General features: G+C 37.9%; 1 protein-coding gene across 1 annotated transcript in view; it reads right to left on the minus strand.

Annotated features, from left to right (window-relative positions):
• Positions 1-25,175, minus strand: part of RETREG1 (reticulophagy regulator 1) — a 69,963-nt gene that overhangs the window by 14,935 nt on the left and 29,853 nt on the right. The gene's annotated exons all lie outside the window — the stretch shown is intronic.

Raw genomic sequence — 25,175 nt, forward strand, 5'->3', positions numbered from 1 at the left:
GTACAAAGGATGGATGTACCACCATGCAAATGCTGAGAATCTGAAGTAAATTCTGCACCAGTTTTACAAAGTTATCTTTTGCAAAATTCACTGCTCAGTACCCACAGCTTTGATCACAGTGAATGCACGTAAACTATAAACAATCCTACAGTCATTTTACTCACATACATGATCCATTAAATGTCCAATGCATCACTGCGTTAATAGTAAACACTTTTGTCATAGGTGGATCAAATTACAGGATAAATCAAAAACTACATTATGAAAAAAATGAATGTACAAAGGTCGGTGTGCAGCAATAAGGACATACACACAGACTTTCAGATCAAATTGCCAACTCGTATGTCCAAACAATTACTCTGCTATTTAGCTACTAAAACACCACAAGACCCTGTTAACAGTTCTTGTTATTCAGAATGCAAATGCCCTCTGATAGTTCCCTGGGACAACTTAAATTTTAGCAAGCATCAGTGACCGATGAGATTTTTGCTGCTCAAACTTCACCCTGTACAAACCTGGTGTTCAAAAGTATCATGTAAACATTTGTTTTAATATTAGGAATAACAAGATCTAAAATTTTAATTTTTCTGTAGTAAACATAAGACTAAAAAAAAAATAATGATCTGTCATAACTTGTAAAAATACCTATAGTGATTAAAAACTTCCACATTAATATCTGTTCAACAACAGATTGCTTAGTCATTTTTATTGGAACATATTCTAAAAATTAAAAGCCATCAAGAGCATTCGGATTTTTCTCAGTTGACGGCTGGTTAGTAGGTTGCTTTTGCCTACCTTCTCTACTGAGGACACACGCGTAACCTACCTTTGCTGTATCGCATTTTATTAGCTACGATTTAATATTCATTCTTACTAATAAGGAGCCATTATGTTCTAGGCTATGAACTTGTTAATGTCTCTCATTTCCTGATATAAGGAAAGCCATGAAGTTTTTGAACACGTTTGTGTTTTTGTGAGCCACTGGCAGTATCGATGCACACGTACGACAGCCCTGATGTCCACAGGCTATTGAGACTCCTGGCTCAGGTGTTACTTGGAGTTTTGTTCCCATGACGAACATAATGGTGCATACTTAAAATTAGAGTACTGCTTTTTCATTTGCTTAATACTTAACATTTTTCAAAACAGATGTGGATCCCAATATAGCAAATTTAACCCTACCAAAATAGGCTTATTTTTCCCGATAAATATTTTGCAGTTCCCTCAGAATTGGTTCACAAACTCGCAGGAACCCACAAACTAGAAGTTTGGGGGTTTTTTAAAGTGCCTAAAAAAATGTTTGCTCCCTCATGTTATTTTTACTTTTTCAGTCTATAAAGCAAAAGTGAACAGTAATGTTTTTATACGGGCATGAGTTCACACCCACTTCCACCAAGAACCACAATGCAGATCCTTCTGGTAAGAACAACTGGTTTATTTGCACAGCCCAAGGAAATAACAGCTGAAGGAAAAAAGGATTTAAATTCTGGAAAATATTTACTTGAAAGTTACACATATAATTGCACCGGACCACGAGAGATACATTGGTTTCTTCTAAAAAGATAAGCTTCTGACTTGCTTCTCTTTGTAGGGCTGGGGCTATATGCTGATCCTGCACTGAAAGGGAAGGGATCTCTCACATGGCAGCATGCAAGATATACTAACATAGCACTGAAGAGATGGTTATTAAAAGGGTCAAGTGGCCTAAATTAGGCAGAAGCTTTGATCAATGACTCATGATAGCCTGTAAAATAATGTAGTCGACACTGTTTATTGCATTGTAACATCAAAATAAAAGAAAAGTTTGGGATTACATTATAACCTCAGATTTCTGGTCACAGATTAGTAACAAAAGTAGGCAAATGATAAGTAACTATTTATATAAATGTCTATTTCACTTTTATTTTCCAACTGAAAAAAATAAATTTCCATTTATAAATTTTCAGTTGGATAGCCCAAAGTTATGTCACTTCTATTTTAAAACTACGATAAAAGCAGAAAGTGAACTCTGTTTGAAAGAACAGCGAACTTAAGTTCTCCTTAAAATCTTTTAACTAACATTTCAGCCAACCCCCAGACAACATGTCTGACATCGAATTCAGCAAGGTCTAAAGCCACTTTTTCTTACAATTATAAATTCTTGCTCTCATTTCTCCTAAACACACAGGATAAGAGGATTTTGGTCTTACGTTGAATTGTATGCTTTGGTCTAACTACTGCCCACATTTAAATCTATGAATTTTTACATACTTGTATCTAAGCCAGGAATAAATTGTCTTCTCCCACATACACGATACCCATTTTTATTCTACACAGGAATGTAATGTACATTCTTTTCTCTTGTACTGCAGACACACCGATTACTTGGAAGCAGCTTTCCTAACATAATGGAGGTTAACCGCCTTCTCCTATTTTCAGGTATATAGTCTCCACAGCCTCATTTTTGTAAAAAGTCAGGAATAATTTCGGCCAAAAATGTCTAGTTAAACACACATGGAGAAACTTATCCTTTTTCTATGCCTATATTTAACTACCATACAGGAGCTTCACCACGAGGTGGTGACACAGCAACATTGGTATTGGAGCAAGGTTTGGGAGCCATTTCATACAGAACAGAAATAGCAGGTGTGGGGGATTCATATTCAAACTATCACGTGCATAGCAGAACACAGAACATGGCTTTATGTCATGTAAATACTATATATACACACATGGAAACACTATACTATAGTAAAGTCAGGAATAGGGCGACAATTTGGGTTTTGGACTTTAATCAGTTTTATACTGTGGCTGAAATACTAGTTTTTCTTTATTAGAGTATTCACAGTATTGCAGTAGTGTGATTTCCTCTTTACATTACAGAACATTCAGGGTGAGGGCTTGCCCCCACACTTTGAGAAAAAACCATAAACAATTTAAAATAGCATACCTGATATTTCATAGGATAAGAGCCTCACGTCTTGGTCTAGGTGACTTTTGTAAGACAGAAAAAGCAACATATTTTCCCGTCATGCATGGCACTGCATGCAGGTATTTGCCTCTGACAGAGGATGTAAATAAAACCATTAAATAACTCACAGAGAACACTGCAGGAACCCAGTGGGAGGGATTCGCAATGTTACACATGCTTCCCATCCACAACAGCGATTTCAATTGCCATCCTCTTTGGTAATTAGCAGCTTAAGAAAAGCAGTTATACATGGGTTTTGTCTCCTGAGAACTGCCATTTTTATGAATACGCTACTCTCCTTAAAGAAACACTGTTTCTAGCTTTTGTAAACTATTCTGCAGCATTAATAATAGGTATTTTAAGAGTTGCCTGTTTATTCTAGTCTTGAAAACTACTATTATGACATTATTCTGAAGTACAAAATCCTTTTACAGTCTTTACTCCTATCCTTTATTTAAAATTGTTGACAGTCAAAGTGGAATGTTGTGGAAGCAGAGAGAGAACGTGGATAGGCCTGATGCCTACTATTGAAATGGAGCTTTGAAATACATAGGACAATTATAGCTAGTTGGCTTACAAACTTTAAGTTAGTAGCAAAAACAGGGCGGGGGGGGAGATGAAAGCATAAACTACAATAATAATGCAAACTATTTTCATATAGGCTAACCACCAATATAAAGACAATATAGATTAAAGAGGAGGAGATACAACAAGGCACACTGGGATTACTAATAACAATTCAAAACAAACATGCAAATTATACAGAAAAGTGGCACATTTGCAGGGAAAGTTCTCTGGAGTTGCTTCTCTTGGTTGTTAGTAATGCTTTCTTTTGCCAAGTTGAAAAGTTACTGAACGTACGAGCTGCAGTGCAGGTCAAATGTACTGCTGGATGCTTTGCTCCTGCGGTCTGCATGTGGCACGCTGACAAAGGAGACGCCAGGCAAGGAGGGTGGATGGCACAGCTGAAGTTTGCTCCAAAACATTACAAACCCACTATTAAGCTTGCTCCGCAAAAGAATACTTGGCCGTTTCTTGTAGGCCACAAGAAACCACGAGACACCTTTGCCAGTGCTACTATAGCCACGCTTTTCTGTTTTACAAGGAACACCAGGCACTATTTTGAAGCTGTATTCTGACCTTAGGCAACCAGAGGTGTAAGAACGTCATCTTGCTGATCCTCAGTACGCCAACCAGTTGCACATGCTGCCTCTTCTTGTTGCCACCTCCCAACAACTACCAGCCCTGGTGAGATCTGTCCCTCCTGCCCCTTTTCCCCAAAGCCCACTTGAGCGGCAGTGCTACCCGCAGGGCTGGAACGAGGGGGCAGCAACGGAGATCCCGGCGAAGGGGGAGCGAGGAAGAAAGGAGGTACAACCTATACTTGTAGGTACGGACAGGTAAAGAGGTTACGTCATGCCCTTGTAGAAACAGAGATAAACATTAAACCTGCATTAGATCAAAAGCTGACAGGCACCTAACGATGCATACTCCAGGCAAATTCATTTTTCAACAATCACATTTAAAGACAAAAAGGGAAAAAAGAAGATATGTGAGTGATGTAGATGATGGAGTGCATGACTACAACATCAGTCAACCAAGAACATAAACTACTTCAGCACAACATTAGTGGAATTACTTCCAGTACCTTAATAAATGATTTAAATGTGAACCCTGTGCCTCCTGCCAAAACAGCTTTTGGGACTCCTGTCCCGATGCTCCTTTGGGGATATAAGCAGCCAACTCTCTGAACACCTTGAAAGGTTTTCATGCACGATTTAGAAGGAATAGAGTTTTACGCATCCATCACTTATCCTGAGTTTGATAGAAAGTACTACACTTCTATTCTACAACTACTGTCAATAAGATTGAAGGTGTTCAGAAAGAATATTAATCACTTATATCCTTCTGACTACCTATTGCATGATTTCTAAAACTGAGCAAATACATAAACTGTTACCTAGTAGCTGCAAAAAAAAACAAAAAATCAAAACACCCTCCTGCCCCAGATGCTTCAACCCATCACAGTCACAAACTCTGGCCAGAAGAGTCAGTGGCATTACATTTTCTAAAAATGACTGATGGTGTCATGCTCTCATTTTGTATCTAGACATCTGTTCAAGCAAAGCCCCATCACATTTCTCTCGGAAAGGTCAGTAGCTCTCATATTACTGGTTTAAAGATCTCTTCGTGATGTGCTGGATTTTTTTAATTATGTGTACATGGTTTTATATGTATCTGCACGTAGATACGCTACTCGGAACTGCAGCAGTGACAAAGTACACCATGATGTGGTGGATCTGAAGGATTGCATCTACATAAACAAAGAGTTAGTAATTACAGAGCTTCTAAACCTTCTTGATTTCCCAACTGCAACCACACACGCTTGAAACCTGTGCAGACTCTGTAATTTTAAGGGTAACTTAGGATGTATTAGTCAAGGTGGAAGAGCTTAAAGTTACATTCCCAAAGATATGTATATCAAAATATAGGCAATATGGCTATTTTGTAGTCTTTTAAAAAGTGGTATCTAGAGCTTATAGAATGATGCAGCTGTAAGGGATGTGGATGTCTAAGGACAAACCTCAGAGGCAACCTGGAATTAAGTATGAAACTTGACCAAATGAAATATCAAGTGTGTAAACTGTTAGCAAAACCCCATCAAACAGGTTTACCTTTTCAGAGCTTTCACAGGTCTCTCCCGTGAGGAAAGGAATCACCACAGTGCAGAAGGGAGTGATTATAACGATGCAGTTACCCTTCTTTGAAACAAAGGTTTTATACCTGAAGAGCTATGCCAAAAATATATTTTAAAATTTGTCTTTAAATTATTCAGGTACAGAGATAAGGGATATAAAATAGTATTTAGATTTAAAAAGTTTGTGAATAACATTGTAAATGTTTTTTTTACATTTAAATTCCAGGTGACCAATACTCAGAATGAAAATAACCACCCCCCTCTCTCTCCAAAATATAAAATACTGTAAAAAGCACATTTTACAGCTAAGTGTATTAAAGTACCAATGGCAAGACCTCTAAAATCTACTATTGAACTGTGTGGTAGAAAACAATGCAATATTGATTAGCCTTATTATAATACAATGAAACAATTTTGTGAATGTTATGTGCACTACGTGGAAAGACATAATGGCAAGCATCACTGAACTTACAGCACAGCACGTTAACGACCTACACGGCTAATTTAAAAGGTGATTATGTAGAATTGTGCTTTATCCTGTGCCACTTTTGGATCCTATGCAATCATTAAGTATACTAAAATAATTGTATTTGTGTCATGTGGCTATGAACAAGTCAACAAGACTTGCAATTTAAATGAATCACTGGGGCACCATGTAAAATCTTGCTTGCTTCAAAGAGTTCCACAAAAAGATGCTGTATCACTGAAAGAACGAGGAACATGGGAAGCATCCACAAATACACTCTGTTGTCAAACTTTAGGAAGAATCTTCATCTACAAGCTTTTTGCTACAAACTTTACAAAGCTTTTTTAACAGAAATCTTTCCTGCTTGTAGATATCCATATGCACTTTATTTCCCATTACTAATCTATAGGCGCTGCACAGGTTTAGGCTTTCACCAACATGTAATACTGCGGCAAACATCCTTTAACCGATCATATTTGACATCCCTTGAATGTTAAGGCTTGGGCACCCTTGGAATCTCTAAGATATACAAAGCTAGACAGATTTTGTTTTTAAATTGAAGCTGGAGAATGTCATTATCAACCTTGAAGAGTAACTAAGAACATTTCCCAATCCAAAAATCTCCTTTAATTATCACCTCTCCTGTAGTTCAAATACATATTTTCTAAGAACTAAATGAATTCTGTTAAAACCATGCAACATCGCTTTTCCAGTTTTTAAAGTGTTTTCTTTCTGATCTTATCTATCTTCATCTGACACTTCAGTTTTGTGCTTTTTATTAACAGTGAGTCAGTCTAATTCACTGTTACTGTTTTTTTTTCAGGGGAAGGTGGGCAATAAAAAGCTGAAAAAAGATCTTATTTCACAGCTTTCAGTAACATGCACGCCCCTTTTATTTCTTGACCAAGCGTATTTTTCAGTAACGTTACTGTACAAGAAATATGTTTAAATCATCAGCATTTGGTGAGGCTGGATGAGTTTTTCTCAATGGACTGCACAGGAGACTGGTCAGGATATGTGACTTTTAACAAAACATAACAGAAGCAAACTTTCATCCCTGACTCCACATGCTTCTTGCACAGTGTGTTAAACTAAAATCATAATGGTTGTTTTCTTCTCTTCAACTGACATGGGAACATTTTACCACTGTTGCGCTGCTAAACAGCATCAATCCCATAAATAAAGGTGGGGGTTTTTGCTTGTATTACTAGTCAAGAACAAACCTTTCTGAAAATGAAAGCAATCCTATTGTTATAAAAATACACTGAAGTGTTCTGCAAAGGGATGGGAGAACTCATCTTGTCCTACAGGTTGCTTAAAAAAAAAAAAAAAAAAAAAAGAACCATTACTACCAAGATTTTATTTTGGAGGTGATGTGTTCATCGTTTCTATTCAAGTATAACATCAGTCGTCTTATAAAGTCTCAATAAGGAGCTGTATTGTCTTTCTTTAGCGGATCAGATACCAACTGGTTAACTCCAACTTTTTTGAAGGCGATCCCAGTACACAAGTTCCTCAACACAGCAGATTGTACTAAACGTTGTCGCTTTTTGCTGAACATCCTGCTAAAATAAACAAAATATACTCCAACTAAATTTGGGGTGTTTCATTGTCCAGCTCCTCTAGACAGACTCTTCTAAGCAAACTGACAGGTCAGCTCTCACGGAAACCCTCCCTTTGACCCGTCCGACTCCTGCCCAGCTCCCCTGAGAAGAAACCAGCTCCTCCAGTTTGAGGTCATTCAAAACGAAAAATGTGATCGGGTAGTCAAGTGCTATTAGTCCAAAGCCATGACTTAGTCAATAAGCGTGGATTTTTTAAACATCTCTTTGCATGAGAATTGACTGTTTCACTGCCACATAAATACTATTACAGACTTGCTTTCTGTTTAGCAAAGACTATAATGCTATTACTACGTGCTGTTGTCTTTTTCCCAAGACAGTACAAGGGCTGGGATCGTCCAGGTAGGCTTCCTATTCGTAACAGAAACTGGTGATGCAGAAGAGACATTTTTATTGTGCTATTTTTGTTCAGAAAAGTAAGGAAGTCTGGTTTTTATCAACGGGAGCGTAAAGTTCTGTTTGCAGAACTTTAAACGGCTCTGCCCAGCTGTTGGAAGCAATTCTTTCACATTTGTTTTTCTCTGGAAAAGGCAACTCCTTTAACCCTTTTTTACAAAATCAATTCATTTTCCTCCTTCGGCCTCCACATTTTTCAGCTGGGATACTCCTAGTTCAAGGCCTCTCAAAGTCAAACAGCTAGGAAAGATGAGCTGAGCATTCCTGGAGTTGCAGGGCAGCTGCACAAAAAAGGAAAATTGGATTTTCAACTGCCAGACAAAGAATACTTTTAACCTGAAAAAACACGAGAACACCTTTTCATGTAATATTACAAGGCGGCTTTAACTCTTTCTGCATGGAACTTCATTCTGACTCTTTTCAATGGGTTTTAGTATATTTTGTATGAGCAGGTGATCATTTACTTTGATGCATTACTGAGAGTTCCCAGCATGAACTAACACTTGTTGCCTACATTTGTGCACTGAATGCAATTGTAAGAGGAAATAAAGTACTTTCCACTTTATTAACTAATACTAGCAGAAGAAACAAATATTCTTATATAATTACAACTCAAGATGCTTTGAGTAATGAAGTAACACGCATATTTGACTTGAAACTGGATCTCCATTTTTCTAAGTCCAAGCACATACTGAGAAAGGTCATGCACTCTGAGACTGTAGTTCAAAATCAACTGGTTCAAAATAACACAGCTTTCTCTCCCATTTATATTCAGGTCATAAAAGTTTCCTGGCTAACAGTTTAGCGCACCGTCCTTTTCAGTAACAGGCAGGTGACAGCGATTAGAACACCACGGACATTGTTCTGATAGGGAAGGCACACGTCGGTGTCTCTTTGAAGCACCGGTAGCTGTGTGCTTCCACCACTTTGGGACCAATTATTCACAGTACCTTTTATCCATTCTTGATCATCATTCGATTCCTCATCAGATGACAATTTTTTTAAAAAGAAATTATACCATCTTACAGCGAAACTGTAGGGGGCCTGATGATAAAGAATTACTGGGGGAAAATATTGTTCTTATGCTAAACTGTTTTCAATCCTTTACCATTGACCACATCTTTCCTCACTGTTCTTCATCTGCTGCTGCCCAGGATCTTATGACAGAACAAAACAGAAAATATGAGTGGGTACCTAATCTTCACAACTCTTGGCTTTTTTACTAGTTGTACTAAGAAGTACTCGTGCATCTGTTCCTTTGCTTATTACATGTTTAAATTCACAGTATGACTAACAGGCTATTGACCAATGCCACATCCCTAACTATGATGTTATAATGTTCATGAAATACACTTGTGATGCAATATTACATATTTTCTGAAGTAGGACATGAACTTGAGAGGGGAGAGGATGTAAGAAGTATTTGTTTGCATCTGAGAGGCAGCTACAAGGAATGCAGTGTGCTGAAACCGATCAGCAAACAGCTTCTACAAAAATACCACTGTCGTCCGCTTCTTAAATATATAAAGCAGTAGCTTTGATTCAGTGTGCCCTCAAAATTACGCCATTATCTGTGCATTTACATTCCTATCTCTTCTTGCGCAGTTCTAAAATGAATTGTTCCAGTACAGTTCCCGTATTGGTCCAGTATAGTTCCCATAGCTCCTCCTTCTATTCCCTCTTGTTTAACTTGGACCAAAATATTCTGACCTCCACCAAATCTCGTTAGCACTTCTGTAGGAACGGTCTCCAGTTATACCCTATTTGTTACCGCTGAGACAAAAAGGCAAATTAATTCCAGAAAAAAACAGAACCTTTTGATTAAACTCTTTTCTCAAACCTTTTTGCTCACTAGCAAAGCTTTACGCAACAGGATGAGGGACTAGGACCAGGGTCAATTAATCTAATGGTAGTTTCAGAAATGATAAATGGGGAGAGCAGGCCCTATTATCACGCTTTTTCAGGTTACTGCTTTAGACACATTCATGTTTTTGTTTAAAAAAACAACAAACAAAGAACCTAAAACCAACAAACAACTTTGATTCATAAAGAAAGAAGTCTTAGAGGGTTTAGGCCTAGTATTACTTCTGTTTAACTGCCAAAGCTTGCTACAAGCCTGTATAGAGAAAGAATTGTTAACAAAGGAAGTTAGGTATTACAAAGCTTGTATGTTTTGCATATCAGTTGCATCCTTTTACGTAGTGGTAAACACTGCTGCTTTTTTTTTTTCAAATCCGAATTTTGAAATATTTTTTTTCCAAAATTATTTTTCTTCTCCGCTGCTAATATTTTCTCCCATTTTGATTTAAAAAAAACAAACAACCACAACACATTTTCAAAGAAGGACATGATGCATATCCTTTATAAAATTGATTCAAAAGGAAAAAAAAAAAAAAAAAGGTGATTATCATCTGAAACCCCATTTTTTTAATGTGTCATGCATACTGGTGTTTTCCTGTGTTGAAAAATATACAATTTAACAAACTGGAGATCCAGCTAAACATTTTTAATGAATAGCAATTAACACTTTGGTGGCTATCAGTAACGAGTCAACATTTCCTTAAAAGAAAAAAATGCTACCTACTACTACAATTGCTTTTAATCTATGTCATATATAGGGCACAACTTAGATCCCTGCAAACGGAAACGCGTAGGTGACCCCACCCTTGCAGAGACCCAATTATGCCACTGGGGATCCATTCACCCACACTCATCCCATTAGGTGACCATGCCTGAATATACTGATCTACAACAGACAACCAGAAATGTCTTCCGTATTTCATCTATCTTACAACACCACTTTGACATACATATTGGAAAAAACACCCACATAAATGTTCAAAGTTAAATCTAATGAGAAGAAATCAATTCTGAAACGATAATGAAATGCTTACTTCTGATTCTTGTAATTTTTTTAATTTGCCTCTATATTCCAGCATTTTGTTAACTCACTCATAAAAAAAAAAAAGTTATTTCCACATACATGACCATTTTTCTTTTTTGCAATATCAAATGTTTCATTAACACCATTTTAGAGCCAACATTTTGATTAGCATCAAGACAGTAAAAATTGCAACTATGGAAAGACCATGTGGACTTTAAGAAACCTAGATTATAATAGCCAAACATCAATAACACAGACTTTTAAAATACCTATTTTAAAATCTGTCCATCTAGCTAAATTTAATTAGTGCATTTATTTCATAGGAATGTACTGGATCATATTTGAGAAAATAGTATTTGTTAAATGGTTTACTAAGTTTCAGATCCAACTACTTTCTTCTCCTATCCGCTGGTTTTATGAGCTAATTAAGATAAAAGTTAAACTTCAGAAAGACAGGCATACCTCCAAGGGACGCAGTGCCCTATCTCACAGTAATGAGTTATGGTTCTGTCAGTAATGTGGCTCCCGACTAAACTATTTGCGTCTCTGACATTTTGAGGCTCGTAAGTTGTCCCATGGTTGGGCAAAGTGACTAGGTAGAAACCACCCAGTATTTTCTGCCCTTCAGCTTTAGTTTAAGAAATACATAAGAGCTGTACAATTTAACCTCTACGCAGACATTAAGATTTAGTTCCTCTCTCCTAAGAAGCCTTAGGTTAGCATTAGAGGCAAACCCCTCAACAACTAGAGGATCTGTTACAAGGCAGAGAAAACTGATCGTAGGCTGAGAACTCGGGAACGCACGCAGATTAATTACACGAAGCCTCGGTCCGTACTGCGCTGCACGAGGAGCCCATCACAACCAACGTACAGTACCTTTCATCTTGTCCCAGATCCTCACTGTCTGGCATTTCAGATGTAAAAAGGAATTATCTCTCTCTCCCTCTACCAATCTAGATAATCCAGGCAACGATCTTCTAAGTCTGTTTTGTGTTTTAGAAGCGACAACCCGGGCAACTGCCCTGTTTGCTGCCGCGAAGAGCGCTCCTTGCTCAGGGAGCAAATGTTTACAAGACATCCTAAGTGCCTGCTGCTCTTGAATGAAGTTCAGAGCGTTGGGCTTTGATTGGCCAAAACTATAAATAAACAAGTCGTGACTCACCTCACACACTATGACAGGGTGTTTAGTAGCAAGCACAGCCAAAAGCAAAACAGGTTTGGGGTTTTTTTTGTTGGTTTTTTTTTTTTTTTTCCTCCTGGTCATGTGAGGGAGAATCACCACCCAGTTAGTACATTTTATTTTTCTGCTTCCACTGGAAATCTTCCTCAACGTCTCCTTTTTTTCTCAGGTGTAACTGAGCAGCAGCGTAAAAGACACAAACTTTAAAGTAACATGCTTAAAAATATAAAAGCCAAGAGCTTACTCCAACTGTAAAAATATCCTTTTTTTCCTCCCCACAAAGCATCAGTCACAAGCAGTCAGAAGCAGCAAAATTATTCTCCACTGACTAAATTCACAGATGAAAAAAAACCAAACCCAAAACTTAGCAATTCTTTTAAAATAAGGAAAAGGAAGATGAGTTCTCAGTAAAGATTAATTGCACTGGTTTTAAGTTCTGATTCCAAGCTTGCCTGCCACAAGCAGTCTTAGCTATCACAGGGATACCAGCAAATTGTACTGGAAGAGTCCTCAAAAAGAAAGTACGCCAACAGGAGGAGGTTTTCTGCCAAAATACTTCGAATGACTCTGCGAACAATCTAAGGTGAATTGACAAATTCACTTTCCTCCTACGGCTTTTTGCTGCGTGCATGACAGGAATTCTGCCACTCCAGCTACACCAGCTACGTCTCTATTAATTTTCAACACCCCCACAACCTTATCTGTGCTGATGAAGCTTTGTCGCGCAGCCCAAGACTCGAAGCATCCCATATGTACATTGTTCAGCACATTGCTCAGCACTCTTCCTTCATATGGCTTCCTTCTCCATTAAACAGCTTGACCTATTGCTCTTCATATATTTTCAAATAAATATTATATCCAGAGATCTTCACGCAGAAATCTTTTTTTCTATGAAGGAATCCAGCAAGATTTAGACCTGCCTCTCCTGCATGAGATAGTAGGAATTGTCCTGGGGATGTCACATCTTAAAAATAAATGGAAAAAAATGAGCAAAGCTGGAACAAAAGGTATGTGAGATTAAAAAATAAGCACCCCATATCTGTGATTTGGTAAGCTGTATTTGGTGCATTGTGGGTAATGCATCATTCGCTGGAAAGCTGCTTAACTTCCAAAACTACAATGGATTCTATCCTTTCTTCTTGTTTTAATACAAAATGCTTCAAAATGAGTAGTAAGATCTAGCTAAAAATTGCAAAAACTCCCCAAACCATATAATCATAGATCTATTACTTTAAATGGCATGATTTATATTTACTATGTGAGTATTTGAATTAATAAAATGATCTCAGGAATTGGTGAGAAAACAAAACGAAACAGGAATGCTGCCTATCTGTGAATGACAACGTCCTGAACTCTTGTCCCAACATTCCAGTTAGTTCCTTTTTCCTTTTCTTAATCTCATCCCATCTTCTGTATCCATACCTTTCCTCAGTCTTTCACAACACACGTTATTCCTGAGGCAGTTTAATCATAGTGGACTTTTAAAACAAAGGAGAGCAAAGTAAAAAAAAAGAATAAAGTCCTATGTCTGAATTATGCAAAGGAATATATAAATATGTATGAGAAAACATCCTGCCCTACTCAACAGAGACATTCCATGGTCACTTATACCTGCATATTCCAATATCATCTGCTCTTCTTTCTTCTTTTCTTTTTCTACTTCTGATAGTTACAGGTGAAATAATTAGAGCTGAATTTCCTTCAAGCTTACCCTGAAGCAACAGAGCTGCTAAATTCAAAAATCTTAATTAATGAAATGGTTTTGTATGACAACTTCATTTTCAGATTAAAACTCTGAAGTCCTCTAATTATGAAAAGAATCAAAAGAAATAGCTGAAATATGCAAATGCACAAAAGCATCATTAAAAATTTAAATGTAGCATCAAAAATGAAAGCAAGCAAAACTAAACCCCTTGTGCAATTTGAGTTGCTTTTGCTTGTTTACATGCATTGCAATATAGTCCTACAGAGCCACACGTATTTACTATGAAAAATGTCTTTTTACAAAATACTGCTTTTTAATGCATTTGATGATCACACTCGGCAGCTGAAAAGCTCTCAGTATCGTGTCTATCCCTGTATTTCAGTCCTGGAACTCGATGTACTCCAAACTCTTCCAGTATGACTTTGGACGGTTCATTTCTTTGTCACGCCCTGTACACAATGCTTGCTGCTGCAGCAGAAAAATATTTCTTTTTGCAATTCCTTAGAACTCTTCCCCCGCCCTCAGTGAGGTAAGGAGGGTAATATCACCTTACTTATTGATAAGCGAGTCCTGGAAAGATTAGGTTCAAAAGTGTCTGCTAAATGAGTACCTAACCGAAATGTCAAGGACCTGTTAACTTGGGAGTAGAGCATTTATAAAACACTTCAATGCTTAAAGACAAGTTTCTACTGATATCACTGCTCATCATTTTTGCAAATCAGACTTCAGAACAGCATAAGCGCATAATTAGCTGAACTGCAATCACACTGAAGTATTTGCTATCACAAAGAAGACTTATCTAGAGAATTCGTCTCAATATTTTAATCATTCTGAATTCTTCCGCGCCGAGGGAATTAGAGCTCGTAGTGGCCCATCTGGAGGTTTCCAGCAGATCGGGCTCCAGACTATTTGACAGCCGCACGAGATGGAACGACCTCTCCAAGTGCACTCGGGTGGAAGAGCAGCAGGTGAGCAGAACTACTGTACTGAATCAGGCCAAAGGGCTCCTGGCATCTCCTACTGTGTCCAAAAGCGCAGCCTAGGGAAAAATGCATTGCTGCCTTCTCCAAATACTCAGTCTTCCAGACTCCAACTTGTGGCTCATGGGTTTCCTGAACCAGCAGCGATGTCTGTATTTTTAGCTCTGAGTAGATTTCCATCCTGTGATAGCATCTTGCGGCAAGGACTTCGGCAGCTTAACTACATACTGTCTGAAAACAAAAAACCCAACCAGACCCCACCCTGTTTGCTCTGGTCTACCCACTTCAACTGATGTCTAGGAAGTCCTATACTGGAACAGGTAGATGACAGTTCTCTCTCTTCAGCTTTTCACAGCTATTAATCATTTTTGCAGACCGTTATCATATCCCTTTTGATGGGACTGCAGAATTGAAAGGTGGAGCCGCCTGGAAAAGAGCTCGCCTGGTATTAGAATTGCTAAAAATCAGTTTTAAACTTTTTCAACATGGAAAACTCAAAGTGACTAGGAATGACAGAACTGAGGAAGGAAAAGCTCTTTCCTTACCCGTGTTATTTTTCAGGGAGGTTCTTAGTTCCTTGCTTAGTTGCAGCTAACGCTACAACTTTCTAAATCGCAGGGGACTTTGGTCAATCCTCTCTGTCCTTCGTAAGTTCCTTCTTGCCATCGCTGAGGCCTCACCTTACATGACTAACCCCTGCTCCTCTCAACAACCTCTTTGCCTGAGCTGCTATCTTCCAGCCTTGCTATGTCTCTCTCACTTCTGGCATCCAGCGTTTTCTGAAATTTTCCCTCCCTTTGGCTTCATTGGTTCCTCCACAGAAGGAACAACCCCTTCCTCCTAGCCCCGTTACTTCCAAAAGGAACACGAACGCACTTGACTTTGTAATCAGAAGGAGAAAGATACTATCAATTACGTTCTGCTGTTGCTCAGCTTATTCAGCTTGAAAAGCCCTGTTTTGCTCATGTTTCACGCATGTGAGCTGTTGCATGCCCTCAAACATCCTGGCTGTTCTTTTCCAAACTCTTCCTACAGTTACTATAACCAATTTCGGGTGGGAGAGACCAGAAACGTACACCATTATTCCCAGCGAGGGCAAACTATTGATTTACACATTTTGACCCTTTTTGTGAGTTGTTCCTCACGCTCTGTTGGCCCTCATTACCACAATTTTACACACCGATTTCCACAGTACCCAGTGGTCTTCATTTTATTTTGATAACTTTAAGAATCAATCCTTCTTACTTCTGTTCATCTCCATTAACCTGTTCCTCAACTAAACAGACCTCTTCTAGACCTTTCTCAAAACTTCCTTGACAGCTGATAACAGCTCTCTTTACCGTCAGGTATTAAGATACCCTAAAAGATGTGCTGGCACACAGATTGGATGCCAGCCTGACAATATTGCTTCATCAGGCAATCTCACCGGTTTTGCTCTTGTCGAGTACAGATTTGGACTGACCATGTATCGCAATCATCAGGTAAATGGCCTTCCCCCCAAACTGTACAGACATCTATGTGAAATTTTCCTTTTACAGGCAGGCACCGAAGACTTCAGAGGAAGTCATCAGCAAAAGAAGGAAAATAAAAGCTATATTCTTGCCAGAGACAAGGAAGCAGCCTTACTGAGTAGCTGAGAGGACTGGAAATGGTGTCGGATCCACTGTTTTACACACTCAGATACTGAAGATGCTCAGGGGCTCTAGCAGCGGGGTGAACGGCAGCGTGCTGTCCATTTGCAAGAGTGCAAGGGGGATGATCTGGCACTGCGTGGTACATTATGTACCCCACCCAGTCTGCAAGCTTTCGAAGATTTTAATTAGTCAGCCCGTGGCACGCTTTAGCTGGTCAACCAGCTCCAGAACTAGTCACCATCGCTGCCGCCGTCTATGTCTCTCCTCCTCTAAAAGGAGAGTAAGACGGTGCTTTCAACGTATAACCCTGTTCTAATTATTCAGCTATGAATGAGCCACAGTCTAATAATGTGGATGAAAAAAATAATGAACACCATACTATGCACTTAGAGAGATCCTAAAAAAACCTCACCTGTCTCATAGCAAAAACTCACGCTCCAAAAAGAACATCTAGTTTAGTTCATATTTCCAGAAGGAATGGGCGATCCAGCATTTTACTTTTTGTGGACCGTTTATGCTGACATTTTCAGCAAGGGCATGTGTTTAAAAATTACCATCATTGTCAAAGGCACATTTAGGATTAAAACTAATTTGAAATGCATGTTTCTGCTACTGAAAAAAATCATATTAATAACATACATGAAGTCCCCAAAATGGAATATGTTCCCCCCCTTTTTCAATATAGAAAACTGAATATACTGGTCACATTTGTGTGTGTGCAGGCATGCGTATGTTTATGTATTTATAAGCAGATACACATGAAAGGATATGTTTTACTGTATTTCATCAATTTCAAGTGCACCCCCAATTTTCCCATATTTTCAACATCCAAATTTGCTGAATGATACCTGTTCTAATTCTTTCTGACTAGGTAAAGCTGACTTCAAATTGCAAATGCTTATTATATTTACTTAACTTTGAGATCTCTTCATACACTGTAATATATACACAGAGGGCTTGTTTTAGAAGAGAGAAAGCCTTTCATACAAGCGTAAATGAAAAATCATCAAGATAGACCTGCTGAACATGCTCAGTTCTTTGCTGGAGTGTTATAGTAGGTATAACCTCAACCTGGTAAGCAGTGGACTAAAAAAAAACTTAAGGTACCTATTACACACAAAATACAGTTTTGTATTTATCTGTACCTAGGAGTAGGAATGGCAAAAAATAAATTAAAAAAAAAATAAAAATCTTTCAACAGTCAAAGACTAATGAAAGCAAACAAAATAAGTGCTCAGGAAAATTCTTCTCTCTTCATGGAATCTTGCATATTATGCAGGATTCTTCTTTGTACCTGGATGAAGTAACTAATTGTTAAAACATTTTTTTAAATCACAAGCTGCATATTAAGACACCCCCCCCCCCCCCCCAGCATTCAGTTTTGACATAAGAAAAGTAATGCAACATTCAAAAAGCTAAACAAGATATCACATGCAAGAAATATTTACTTGGCAGAACAAAGCACATGAATATGTATTTTTAAAGAATCATAAAATATTGAGTATGAAAGCAAACGGACTATCAACAGACACCAAAACCCGATTTGTGTCAGCAACAATTAATTGTCACTGTGAGGTTTTTGTGTTTCATCATAAAGCACGCATAATAACACACCATGGTGCATGACAGTATTTCCAAGTTTTCAAACACAAGCAGAAAGAAGAGTTAAAGGAAGTAAGAGACACTTCAACTGCAGTTTAAAAAGCAAATGACTACATTTTAGTCATGTGAAGATAGCGTATCTTCCTCTGGTACAAATATGATAGGTCATGCTGGATTTGTGTGACAAACAGAGAAGAGCTGGAGACAGGGCTGTAGAAGATCTTACCACTAAGGGTGAAAATCTCAAGTGCTCTGGGACTTTTTGGCCATGAGACTTGTTAAACAGCTATAAAAGAAACAGATTTTGGAGGGACAAAAAATCAGGTAATACATCACCTAGCAATGATCTGAGCAATTTCTAAAGATAACTGAATATTTTTCCAAATTTTTCAAGAGACACTTTACATACCGTTTCATGAAATTATTTTGTTTACTACACCACATTCCCGATTTACCCTAAGACCTACAAAGGTACTTATGTACCAGTTCATCTCTAATCATGATCTGTAATTCAGTAAAGTCACATTAAAATGCAATTTTTTTTCCTAGGCACACATGCTACTCAAACCTGCCCCTCTACCTGTCTCTTTTGGTTCGTAGCAATCTGAATCTGTTTCTTCTCAGCAACTGGTTTCTTCCCCCACTGAAAAGAGATGAACTATATGAAAGGCAGAGCAAACAGCAAGACAATGAAATCAGCTTGCATTGGACAAACTGGTCAAAAGATTAAAAATAGTTAATAATGCATGAAGACTTTAAAATATTTTTCAAAAATGTTGATACAAAGAGCTAAAGCACAAACCTGAGAAGTATGTTGTGTTTTCTAATGTAAGTATGAAACACAGCACAAAACAATGCAAGAAAAGCAGACTGCCAGCAAGCTACCAAGAAAATGAGAATATTTAGAAGACAATTCTGTATGTAATTCAATCAAGAACATAAGACGTCACTCAGCTACACAGAGTCTCTAAGATAATTAGGACACTCAGAGCCACATACTGACAATCGCTGTATCTAAAAGATTTTGCTGGCATGCTCACAGTTTGCTAAGACAACCCACCATTACTTTTGATGCTGCTATCATCCTATGAAGAAGAGGATATGAGCCAGTTTTTCGCCTAATCATGTAATTTATTCCTTGGTGCAATGTAAGAAAATCAACTTATCAACTTCTTATCTATTTGTTGGTTTCCTGTGTGACAAGAAATAAGATCTCTACTGTTTAATATGCCTGATGGTAAAATTACAATCATATTCTCTCCCTTTAAAAAGAGCTTTTTTCATTAGAATTGTCTTTACTCAGTCTCACTGTAGAAGTTTATAAAACCATGCATCTGTGACATAAAAAAATAATGTGACTCATTTTCAAGGCCGTATTTTTATCTGATGGAGCAACTAGTAATTCGTATGCTACCTGTCGGTACTTTCCACCTCCAACACATGTAACAACACATTAGCAAATCTGATATATTATCACGAAAACAATGAAATGCAAATTTATATAAGCAAAGTTTGAAGTATTTACAAACTAAAACAGCTCAGGGAGAAAAAAGCCAGAGTGCACGCTATTTTAGAAGGCACATATTTGTGTATGCTGATTAACTGCGGTTTGTTTAAAAAAAAAATAAAAATCCCCTCACCACAGTTCATGTTACCGTTTAATCTCGCTTTATAGCTCTACCAGCTGGAAAGAGAAAACAGACATATAACCTCGTTAAACGCCAACATCAAAACTTAAAGAAAATAGCCCTACATAATATCAGAGGCAACAACGCAGAAGGGTAAGATAGGTAATAATGTGAAGTAGCAGCAAGAAATACATTACACAAAGCAATGGTATGCTTCACACCATGACGATTCATACGCGTACACAACCGCAGGCTAGATAGGAAGGTTCATTCTGAGACGCACCGATGAAGACAAAACTAACTTTATCCTGGAGTGACTGGTGTGCCCAATTTCTTACCAGAGTTTCTCCAAAGTAAATACTTGTCAAACCACAACCATTTCTGCTCTTTTAACACCCAGCCCTCTGTGAAACAACTGCAAATTTAAAGCTACGGAGCCCAATGAACCACAGAAAAGGCAAGGGGACAGCCAAGACTGCAAAAGAGAACTCAACCCCCTCCCGCAATCACACCTACCCCTTAAAAAACCTACACAGTTCAATGGCTCTTGGGCTAACGCAAGCCAAGAAGGGTTCAGAGCGGGAACGATGCTCAGGGAAGACCTGCAGCTTAACCCGCCTGTCATCGAGGGCACAGGCAGAGCTGTGATTTAGTGGAATCCCCTGAACTGGTTGGGCGAGCGCTGCCAGAACACTCAGCCACAAGTGCTGAGCACCCGATAACCTTCGCCCTGCCTCGAGAAGATGGTAATTCGGATGACATTTTGCTGAGAGGCTCACAGCACTACCGGGAAGCCAAATGAACTTCAGTTATCTAGACTTTTGTCTCAAAGTATGGAAGACATAAATTTTCCTCTTCCTGTTCTGTTACTATTGATTTTTATTTCAATTCAACCCATTTCATTTCACAACGTGGTTTAGAACACATGTATAGAACACCTTGTTTTCCACAACACAATAGCAGCTCCTATCACCTTTACAACTTCCTTTCCCCTCATTTTTTTACAGACATCTAAAGTTTTCTAAAAAAATCTTTTTGTTAAGCTGTAGGAAAGGCACTTCAACAGTACATTCTGCTGCCAGAAGACTGAAAAATTAAGCTTTCAATTTAGAAGTTGCCTGTTCATACATGCGTTTTATCTATATAAATCTGTAAAATGCATATTTTATCACAGCTTTTGCCATTTCCTTCAGAGTCTTGATCTCCAAGATACCTATGAGAAAGCATCCTTTGCTTTGAAAAACCTTCTCTGCTGATACACAGATCATAGAATCAGAGTATCTCAAGTTGGAAGGCACCCATAAGGATCATTGAGTCCAACTCCCCTGGATGTTCCTATAGAGGAGGGAAGTACAGCCCTGACGTGAGAACTTCATGCAATAATTGTTCAGACACATTTAGAGTCTTCGCTATCAACACACAAGACAACAGCCTTACATCTTTTGGTGTCTGTTTGTGTTCTAAGAAAACATACACGTGCATTCAGCTAAAAGTTCTTAAAAGAGTTTACAACAATATTTTTTTAAAGATCAGACGTGCAAACCTCAGATATTGCTGCTCTGATTGATTTTATTACTCTGATCTCATGCCTAAATGCATAAAAGCAAGTTCTTAAGGTACACATTGACCTTGCAACTTCCATAGGATGTGGTGGTAGCAACAGACACTCAGTCTAAAATTGGGCAACAGTTATCTCACATGCCCTTCTGCGATTTCTCAGACTTTAACGACATATACAAATGCAGAAATAAATAGATGTATTTATTTTAGTCTAACTGTGTCACTTAAGTGAATAAAAAGTCAATGCTTGTAATGCTTTTAACAAGAACAGCTATTCTGGGTCAGACAAAACTCCATCTAGCCCTGTGCCCTGTCTTCAACAGTTGCCAAAACTGAATACCTAGGGATACCTAAGTAACAGAGTAAGAACACAGGAAAATACATAATGGTACCTCTATAAAGTACAATACAGCCTCCAACAATCTGCAACTTAGGGACTTTCAAAGCCAGAGGTGGTGATTTTTTATTTAATAGCCTTCAATTAATTTTCTTCAAGGAACTGTCCTGTAATTTATATTTTTAATCCACATATAGTTCTAACATTCACAACAATCCCGTGTCAAGGATTTCCAAAGCTTAATTACATCATTTTATTTTTCCTCAGCCTGCTGCCTGCTATTTCGATGCCTCCTCATTCCAACAGCATGAGAGAGAAGACATGTTCCTTGTGGCATCTTAGACACCTCTTACATTTCCCCTTAATTAGTCCTTTTCTCTTTTGAAAAATCCTATCTCATTTACTTGTTCTTTATATGGAAATAGTTCCGTATATTTGCTCTACCTTGTTGCTCTACTCTAGACTTTTTTTTCTCCTGTATCTTTTTCTGGGAGGTAGTAGATCAGAACCACCCACAGTATTCAGGATGGGGACATACAGCAAATTTCTAAGAGTGGCATGTGGCTGTGCTTACTTTTGTCCTGTATGTCTTTCACTGACACTTAACAGTAGATTTAGTCCCTTGATCAATGCTGGTTTGGTGAGACCACATCTTACTCATGAGTGGTTACAGTCACCTTGGGACACTATTATTTTATATGTGAATTTAGGACTGCTATTCCTGCGTAACTTTACAGTTACCTACACTGAATTTCATATGCTATTTTACTGTGAAAGAATCCTGTAGACGATCTTCTGAAATTCTTCACAGTCGGTCCTCATCTTCATTGCCTTGAATAATTTGGTCCCTCCAGCAGGCCTGGCCATCCGACTGTTCACCGCGTTTTCAGGATCACTTACGAGTACATTTATCAGAATCGTTCCAGCACACACTGCTGCAGGATGCACTCTCTGACCTTCCATTAAGACGAAGGCTAGCCATTTACTCTCACTGCTGTTCTCTATAATCCATCTGTTTTTTTATTCATGGGATGATCTTCTCTCATATTGCAGAGTTACTTATTTGCTTTTAGCTAATGCCTTTTGGAAATCCAAATGGACTACATCAATCTCTACTCAGCATTCTGTCACAGTGTCTTCCCGTCTGAAATTTTTAATACAGACTTTTAAAGTTAATATTTTACTTTTAAAGTATTTAAAAAATATTTCTACTACTTCCATATTGTATATTTTTATATTTGCCAAGAAATTCTCTTAAGCATTACCTCACACTATGAACTGACCTACACGAACGTCAAAGGCCACAGCTATGTCAGTGATCTATTAATTGTACCACCAATCCAAGCACTCAGTAAAAAAAGGCTGAACTTTTGAAAGAGTATCATTCTCCTTACATCAAATCTAAGCTAAGAAAAGGAAGCATGTGTCATATGGTGCCGGGACCACAACATTCACGTGGGCTTAACAGAACTTTTGTGGTTTTGTGCTACAGTGAATATTTATCTCCGAAAATTTTTATTCAACTGGTCTCCTGAATATGTCTGATCACCTGTATTCAAAGAGTGGGGAAACCAGCAGAGCATGAAAAACATAATGAGCATAGGCTACCCTCTATTTTCCTCGGTGTAAAAATAAAAGATGTGTAGCTTTATAGAGCTGATTTCCAGTGTTATTTATAGTCTAAACCATCTTGGAATATTAACCAAAAAAAAGTGTTAAGTCATGAAATATATTTCAATAGGTAAACATGCAACATCTCTTCTGCCAGTAAGAAAAAAGAAAAAAAAAAAAGAAGGAGACTCAGGGAAGGAATATCATGATGTTTGTTTCAAAACAGCTGAGCTGTTTTACTCAACTGTATGTCGAAATGCCTAAAAGAATATAATATGTTATTCTGCTGATAGGCTCACATGCTTCAACAAAACTGTGTGCCAGGACATTCCTTACTAAATTAGTGACTAATCAGATGTTGTGCTGGGAAACACACCCTCACGTGTCACAACGACCCAGGCGCCGGCAACATTTAAAAAAAAGAAAAAAAAAAGAAAAAAAAAAAGGGGGGGACGACTACAACTATAGGTTCTCATGCCCCCTGTAAATAACTTCCATCGTGCATTTTGTAATCTAATGCTTGCATTTGGCAAACCAGATGCAATTAAAGGTCAAAACACAACTACTATATAAACTCAACTCTACTTACTCTGATCTTGCTCCTGACTATCACAGTTGTAAAGATTCCAAGCAATGACATCCTCTTCCTTCCATAGCAATAACTAGGATATATTTATAACTAACTTGTTTCATTATTCATAAATGTTCCTTGCTTCTTTTATTAAGTTCTCAAAATAACCGAAATTGCTTGTTTCTTTTTCCTTCTTATTACCCTCAAATTTCCAATATGCTTTATAAATTGTTTAGAATTTGAAAACTTGCCAGGAATTAACTCAACAGGCTGTTAGGAGACCTGCGCATATTTCCTCCTTGTGAAAACCAGCATTTTTACAAAACTGAAAAAGTAATTGCTATATTTTTGTTGGATACAGGGGACATACTGCATACGGAAAACTGTGTAGCACTACAGAATTTCCAACCTTTGTTCTTGTTGGTGAGATATAAGACAGTACAAAATATTATTTAAATAATTCAGTTTCTCAAACCACATATAATAGTACAGAAGAGCAAGCTTTTTAATCAGAGAAAACAGATACCGATCCAATGACGGGCTTCAGGTTCTAGAAACCTTTGTATTGTCTGCAGAATGGCCTGAAAGCTGCTCTCACAATGCTGAAATCAATGCTTAGGGACAACTGGCCCCAGAACCATTTCTGTACATCATGTATATATATTCTCATAATCAGATTGATGCCAATTTGTGTGGCAAGAAAAAAAAACCATGACTGGCAACAACTGTGACAAGCAATCATGGAAATTGGGAGACAAACGCCTCTGATAACTATACCTATGGCAGGTTTGGGTATTTGATTCAGTAACTTTTTCATGTGGAACAAACCCTATTCTTCTCAAAATAATAAAATAACAAAAGCAGCATTTCTGCCTACAAGAAACAAATAATACAGACCAATATTAAAAGGGGAAGAAAGCTATTTGTACTTGCAGGAGAAAAACATCTTTTTCACATTTTTGGGTTTGGCATAAGCCATACCATTTGCATTTCATCCAGTCTTTAGTGATAACACAAAAATACAGTATATGGTTAAGTTTGCTACCTGTTTTTATGGAGTTTTTTTACCAAATATGATTTGACTTGTGTTTAAGACAAGCTATTCCAAAATGAAACAGTCCGTTTTTTTTCTTAATCCTAAAAGCAGTCTCTCTATTTAAAGTAACACTGGGGGCTCCCTGAATGCTATAGTTTATAAATACCCTTTAAGATGACAAGTCAAATGACTTCAGGATTGTAAGTTATCTCTCACAGTTGTTCAACTGTTAAAATGGAAAGCGGTAAGAATAGAATAAAAATACCCATGGTGAAAATGTTACATGTGCAATGGAATAAACATAGGCGATAGGAC

Source organism: Accipiter gentilis, chromosome 20, assembly GCF_929443795.1.
Source record: "Accipiter gentilis chromosome 20, bAccGen1.1, whole genome shotgun sequence".
Taxonomy (NCBI): Eukaryota; Metazoa; Chordata; class Aves; order Accipitriformes; family Accipitridae; genus Astur; species Astur gentilis.